The following is a 7,550-nucleotide window of genomic DNA, read 5'->3' as shown; positions in this document are numbered from 1 at the left end:
ATTTTATAATCTGCTAAAAAATCTTCAGAACCTTAATTGATCCACCTGGTTCAATTAGCCTTAATGTAATCCTGTAATGTTGAATTTTGTGGATCTCGAGATGTAATGCATGTTAAAGTTGCAATTTTGAAGTCCAAAAAGATTGTGTGTTAAACTAAATTATGTTTTAAAGAGACAAATGCAAAATCAACTTTTTGAGCTTTTAACTATGTTTTAAGGCTACTCCTTTAAAACATGTCGTGCACAACAAGGTAAGCATGACTGTTTCGATTCATGCATCAATTCAATTCCGTTTAGTCATATAGTTTCACAACACGTCATTTCAGCGCACTTTGCAGAGACAATTCAACCAGATCATACAGTTAGATTGGTTCAAAGTTTTCTGTCAAAGGAAAATCAGCTGATCGCATCAACTCATTGATTCAGCAATCCCTCACAGCAAGTATGATTGTAGCAAGAGTGGAGAGGAAAACTCCCTTTTAACAGCAAGAAACCTCCAGCAGAACCAGGCTCAGTGTGAGCGGCCATCTGCGGACAGCGCTGTTTCAAGCAATTTGGGGGACACAAGCAAAATTGACTTGAGGGCCCAAATTCAAAAATCCGAAATATACTGTAAATGATATGTAAACACTTTAATATAATTATTATCAGAACTGGCATTCACAGGAAAAGGAGTTGAGCAATGTTCCCTGAGGGTGAAATAAAATATTGTACTTTGCTGCCGCAGTAATTACTGAATTTAATCGCCTGCTGATACCGTTTGTCTTAGTTTCAGTTCATAACCAAGCCAGTCATTGTCTGGGCCCAAGGCAATTGCTTGGTTTGCTTGCTTGTTGTTACAGGCCTTTATCGCCTGGGTTCAATGAGATAGAAGCATACACGTAGAAAAAGGCAGAGATACAAAATATAAGTGTTAACCAGCTCTACAGGCGGCCCTGTCCAGGAAACACACAGCTAGGCAGATGAGCTCCAAGCCAGCTCCCATGTCAGAGGATGAAAAAAAGCACATACAGTTAGTCACAGTCAGAGAAACAGGATTACACTGAAAAAAACATGCCAAGCTTCAACATCTATAAACAAAGGTGTTAATGGAAGCAGCACAGCTGATATTTCTCTCCAGGATGGAGTCACAGCCGGAGACGAACAGACCAGATGAAGCTACTATGATAAGAAAAAGCCGATAGAACATAATGTTAGAGATTGAACTAACAAATACTGCAGAGAGTTGAGCCTGACAAATACAAGATCTGCCTCTCATTATACTTTTAGAAATGCTCTGTTAGGATTAGAAGCAATGAACAGATATCTGACATAAGTATGTTACATTTACAGGTGCAGATGCTGGGGATAGCGGTGGAGCATGTGGACAGCTTTAAGTTCCTGGGAGTCCACATCTCTGAGGACCTGACCTGGACAACCAGCTGCTCCAAACTCATCAAGAAGGCCCACCAGCGCCTCTTCTTCATGAGGACACTAAGGGAAGCCTCGCTCCCTACCATCAAGGACATCTATAGGAAGCGATGTCTGACAAGGGCCGGGAAAATCCTCAAGGACTCCTCTCACCCTGCAAACACACTCTTCTCCCTCCTGCCCTCTGGAAGGCGTAACAGGAGCCTACAGACCAGAACCACCAGCCACCGGAACAGCTTCTTTCCCACAGCTGTCACACTCCTGAATGCCTCCTGACACAACTATAAGGACTGTATCCCCCCATACAATAATAACATATGGACTGTCCTCACACTCACACATATACCATGGACTGTTCTCTCACACATATACACAATCTGTATACAATCTGTATACAATCTTATCTGCCACTATTTATGTTGTATTATAAAGCCGCTAATATATATAATCCATTTCCTAACATTCCAGTATATTCTGTATATTCTGTATAATCTGTGCATGTAGCTCTCATATTCATATTCATATCTATATTTATACACAACTTTTTACAGTCCCTAACTATTACTATTTGCTTGTACATACACCTGTAATAATATTTATATCCTGTTTAGCACTTTTGGATAGATGCTAACCACATTTCATTGCTTTGTACTCGTGACCGTGCAATGACAATAAAGTTGAATTCTATTCTTTTCTAAAATATTCAAGTCTTTCTAAAAGAATATTATGATTAACTGTGTCAAATGCAGCACTGGGATCTAACAGGACACGTGCAGATGCAAGTCTATTATCTAAGTCCAATAGAGTATAATACAGATGTTTTAATGCTATGATGAGCTCTAAAACAAGATTAAAAGTGTTCAAAAAGTTCATTATGGTCTAAGTGGTCTCACACTTGCTTGGCAACTATTTTCTCATGAATTTTAGATAAGAAGTGAAGATTAGATATAGGTCTATAATTTACCTAGTCATCTGGGTCAAGAGATGGCTTCTTAAGTAAAGGTCTATTTACAGCTACCTTAAAAGTACATATCCCTGTGTTAGGTTAATCGCATCTAAAATGGAGGAGGATATCAGAGGGAATACTTCCTCAAAAAGAATGAATTGAACCTGTAAACATAACATGCAAGTTGAAGGTTTAGATGAAGATAATAGTTTTGCTAAAAGCTCAACTGGATGAAAAGACTCGAAATATGGTTTTGAAAACCTCAATATTACAAAAATTAGAAATACAAGGGGTAATGACGAGAAACTAGTCCATGCATTATTACTTCAATGTTGGACTACTGTAATTCGTGTCCTGGACATCAAAAACCCTTACACGCCCAAGTTTGGAGAATGGGTCAAATGGTGGTCAAGATGCCTTGATACTTCGACACTCTGGTCGCTCTGCCCTCTGGTTATTCATATGCTCTTTACTGTATCTTCAAACTAGAGAGCGTCTTGGCTTTATTTACTTTGATAAGTTGGAAAAAACTGTTTTTTTACCGGTAATTCAGAAATTAAACATTAAAACATTCTCTGCAGTAACTTCATCAGGATTATGATCCTAATAATAAAATATACTCTTCTTGTTCGGAGCAACAGACCTACACCATACACTTGGCCAGCAGTGCTGGATATCCCAGCTGAAACTCCTCTGCAGCGGCAAGCATGTGGGGGACTTACTGCTGCCATTTGGCTGGAACTGAATGTAGAGTAACTGGTAACTGCAAGTACCAGAATATACAATCTAATATTTTTTGTCAGAAGTCTATAACATTTAGTTTTTTTAGTTAATTTGGGCATTTATAGTTCTAGAATTGCGCTGCTTGAGGTGGCTGCATTTTGGAGTAGCTCTGCTAGCCAGACTCTGATTTTCTTTTTTAAGACAACTGAAATCTTTCCATTTTTGTATCAGAGTGTCTCTTTCTAATGTTTTTCGAGTCTGTTGATGAATGCTGTGAAACTGTTGGGATTTTCAATTACATTTTTGTCTCTTTTGGTTACTTGTTATGATCCATAACCACAGCAACGATAGTAAGTTGATCTTTTATATCCGGGAGCAGCTCCTTAACATCTCTAAAGGTTACCGGTAAATAATACTTCAACTATGTCCACAAGAACCAGTTGAGCTGAGGAGGGCGGTTGGCAGTGTATGTGATTAGCGGATGGTGTCATCCAGGACATGTTACTCTGAAGATTCCTCACTGCAGCTCAGATATTGAAGTGTTGGCAGTTGGGTTTCAGCCATATTATTTGCCCAGAGAGTTCACCAGTGTTCTGTTAGTAACCTTCTGCCATTGCCGACACTGCACGTCATGTAATCTGTTCCATTGTTGATAAGCTACAGACAGAAAAGCCAATTGCATTTGTGGCTGCTAAAAACTGCTGGTTTTAGTCACGTCTCACTCTCTGCTGCACTGACAACCTTCCAACAGTTTGTGAGCTGCTGCACCAGGGAAAACAAAACTTTGGGCTTGTTTTATGCAAATATCAAGGATCAGATCACAGTCTTGTTTTTTTTTTCTGCTCAGATTATAAGCCACTTTATGGCTTTAGGAAGCTGAAGAAGCCTTGCAAGGTTGTTTTTAAGGCTACACACTGGGATGCATTGTATCGGCCACATGGAGAGGACATCAATGCAATGACTGAATGTCTGACTGACTACAAAAGGTTCTGTGTAGATAACACCACCACTACCAGAACAGTGCAATGCTTCCAAAATAAGAAACCATGAATCACAATTGATCTGAAGCAAGTGCTCTTAAGCCTTTAAGAAAGGGGGGCAGCGAATTACTGAGGAGTATACAGAAGCAACTTAAGGTCAAGATAAGAGAAAGCAAGGAGCAGTACAGGAAAAGGCTGGAAAACAAGCTCCAGCAGAACAATATCAGAGATGTGTGGTCAGGGATGAAGAGGATCACAGTGTTCAAGCAGAATGATGGTTAGCAGATGATGCCTGGGCAGAGCCAATGTACCGAATATATTCTTCAACAGATTCAGTTCAGGAACAAGCACAGCATCTTTCTCTAATCTCCACAGTCACATGGACATCCTGCTCTCCACTGCCTCCTGCTTCTGTGATTTGTTATCAGCCAGGTCAGAAGTTCACCGGTTTCAGTTCTAGGCCTGCTTCTTTTCTTGTTGTACCTCTCTACAAATGGCTCTATTTTTGGCTCCATTTTTAGAATTAATTGTTATGCAGATGACACACAGATATATCTACCACTAAAGAACTCAGACTCCACTTCTCTTCAGTCTCTCTTTTTATGCGTGGAAGATTTAGAGACAGAATCATGTTCTTTGATTTCTACAGTGTATTTAATATAATTCAGCCTGACTTTGTGAAAAACTTCAGAAAACTCAGATGGAGGCATCAACAATCCCCTGGATCAAAGACTACCTGACAAACTGACCACAGTTTATTAGACTGAAAGGTCAGATGTCTAATCAAGTAGTCAGCAGCACTGAGCACCACCAGAGACTAATACTCTGTACACCTCTGACCTCCAGTACTATACAGAGTCCTGTCATCTGCAGAAATACTCAGATGAATCTGCCATCATTGGGTGGATCAAAGGTGGACAAGAAGCTAAGTACAGAGAGCTGCTGAACTGTTTTGTGGAGAATGTGATCTGTTCTTCCATCCTCTGCAGGGGTAACAGTATTAGAGCTAATGACTTGAAAAAGCTCAACAAGTTATTTAAGATGGCCAGCTCTGTTCTAGGAACTCTACTAGAACATATGGAGATTATTTTACAAAGGAGAATTATTCATAAAGCTAAGAAAATGATAGAGAACATTGAACATTCTCTTCAGAAGATGTTTAAACAACAAAAGAGTGTCTTCAGTAAGAAGCTTCTCCAGATTTTTACTAGAATATCCAAAAGTAGAATGGGAGGCAGATCTATTGGTTATCTGTCTCCTCTCCTGTTGAACCAACTACCAGTTTTAGTCCCTGTCTACTTTAAAACTTTCCTTTTTGATAAAGTTTCTAGTTAAAGTCACTCAGGTTAGCCTGAGCTATCTCTATAGCAATGCTGCAATAGGCTTACCCTAGGGCTAAAAGGACAAATCTTGGTTTATGCTTAACGCATCTGCGAGGTCCACACAGCCAAACTACATCATTTTTGGCTTTTACATCCCTGAACACAACCCCCCTACACCCATGCCACGCTGCCATGGTTGGTAGTAGCCACTCTAATCAATGAAGGGTTCAACCTCGTGTACCACGGGGCGTCCCATAATTGTGGTCCGTTGGACGTCTACCTCAAAAACGTGGCTGGTCTCTTTCATGCTTGATGTAAAGTGATCCAGTGGTGTGTAAAAGGAGAGCAATCCTCACTATCAAAGTCTATCTGTTCCAAGGTGAACAGGGTGCTTGGCAGAATCCGCAGCATTAACATGTTCTGTGGAACCTAGGGTTAGACTGCTGGAGGACATGGGAACCCTTTTAATCATTCTGCTTCACTCTATCTATATTCTCCCATTCTGCAGTTCTTGTTAGTTTAATCTCTAAGTTTATGCTTTCTCAGCCTTTTCTCATCAGAGTAACTTCTTCAGATCTTTCCCTGTTTGGCTGCCTGTGACTCTTTCCTGGATAGAAATATCAACTGTGCTGCTGCCATCAACATCTTTGTTAATAAATGTTGGAGCTTGGCCTGATTTTCTTGTAGTTCTTTTTCTCTGACTGTGACTAGCTATGTGCTCTGTTTCATCCTCCGCATGTGGCCGCCTGTGGAGCTGGTTAACAGTTGCCTTTTGTATCTCTGCTTCTTTCTGTATGTCTGCTTCTGTCTCCTTGAACCCCAGCCAGCCTCGGCAAATGGCCGCTCACACTGAGCCTGGTTCTGCTGGAGGTTTCTTCCTGTTAAAAGCGAATTTTCCTCTCCACTGCGCAACAAACATGCGTGATTTGAGGGATTCCCTTTGAGTCATTAGGTCGATGCAATCAACTGGCAGTAAGATCTGACTGAATTGTCTCTGTTAAATGCCTTTTGATTACATGTTTTGAATTGGCCCTATATAAATGTAATTGATTGCAGTCCTTTTTAAAATCCTTAAGAATATTTAGGAATCTTTAAACATTGACACAATGCATACCTTTTAAGATGGTTCTAATTTTGCAATGCGCTTAAAAAAGGATCTTAAATTTTAATCATAACAAGGTTTTTTCAATATTGGTAAAACGTGTATTAATTGTATTATTTGCAGCAGACCTCTCTCTTGTTTACAAAGTGTCATCCTTTTTTTCATAAGTGAATTATTAATGATTATCCTAAGTATAGAAAGGCTCCTTGAAGCTTTTGTATAATAAAATAAACAATTGACTTTAGTGACTGAACTCTTTAAATCCGTCTAGTCATGGGAGATTATCTCATGCTGACAGTCTTCTGCTAGGAAGTTGTCAACAAGGTCAAAAAAGCCTTATCTTTGTCAGAGGGGTCTGTAATGTTCAAAGACATAGGAGTAAATCCAGCTTAATGGTGATGGTGAACTGTGAATACAATTCATTTTTACCAGTCATGCAACCATAGATAACTAATTCTGGGCTCGTTTAACCAGAAATAGTTTATTTCATTTTTGATAGTCTTTTGACATGTTTTGTGTCTGTGCTTTCCTGTAAAAATGCTGTTTTGTTAAATATATTTTAAATGCTTTCAACTACCTTACGGCAACAGATACATTGTAACTCTGCGCTAACTCCAGCATATTTATCTTGAAGAATTTCCGACACATTCTCCTAATTCAAATATAATAAAATTTTACCTTGATGGCTGTTTTTAACTGCGGATTGGCTGACATTTGGGAGGGAAGTAAGTTGTGGCTCTTTAAGGAGGAGTAGATTCAGTCGACTTCTGGAGCGGTCTTCACTTGGCTTGAAGTTGCTTACTGCATATACACCCTGCATAAACAAAGTACTCAAAATAACATCCTGGCTGAAGGGCAAAAAAAAGCTTTCTCATGACTTTGGATGTGTTATATCAATATATCATAAAACAAATCAATGGAGTAAAACAAAACAAGAAAATAACCAGAAAACAATTGTAAAAATAGCTGTTCATAAAATGACTTAGACAAACTTTATTGTCATTTTGTATACACAGAGTGTGTACAAAATTAAAAGGGCGTAATTTAAAAAAAGACCTTTGAGAGGC

The 7,550-nt window shown here is 39.3% G+C and overlaps 1 protein-coding gene across 1 annotated transcript in view; it reads right to left on the bottom strand.

Moving 5' to 3' along the window:
* Nucleotides 1-7,302, bottom strand: part of LOC107089108 (lipid phosphate phosphatase-related protein type 4-like) — a 19,640-nt gene extending 12,338 nt beyond the window's left edge. The window contains exon 1 of the mRNA XM_015381673.1: nt 7,162-7,302. The gene's annotated coding sequence lies outside the window, so the exon portion shown is untranslated. The remainder of the gene's footprint in view (nt 1-7,161) is intronic.
* Nucleotides 7,303-7,550: the final 248 nt, after the last annotated feature.

The sequence above is a fragment of the Cyprinodon variegatus genome, unplaced genomic scaffold, assembly GCF_000732505.1.
Source record: "Cyprinodon variegatus isolate N-32 unplaced genomic scaffold, C_variegatus-1.0 Scaffold239, whole genome shotgun sequence".
Classification (NCBI taxonomy): Eukaryota; Metazoa; Chordata; class Actinopteri; order Cyprinodontiformes; family Cyprinodontidae; genus Cyprinodon; species Cyprinodon variegatus.
Note: the sequence above shows the minus strand (reverse complement) of the source record. Positions and strands in the feature narration are given on the sequence as shown.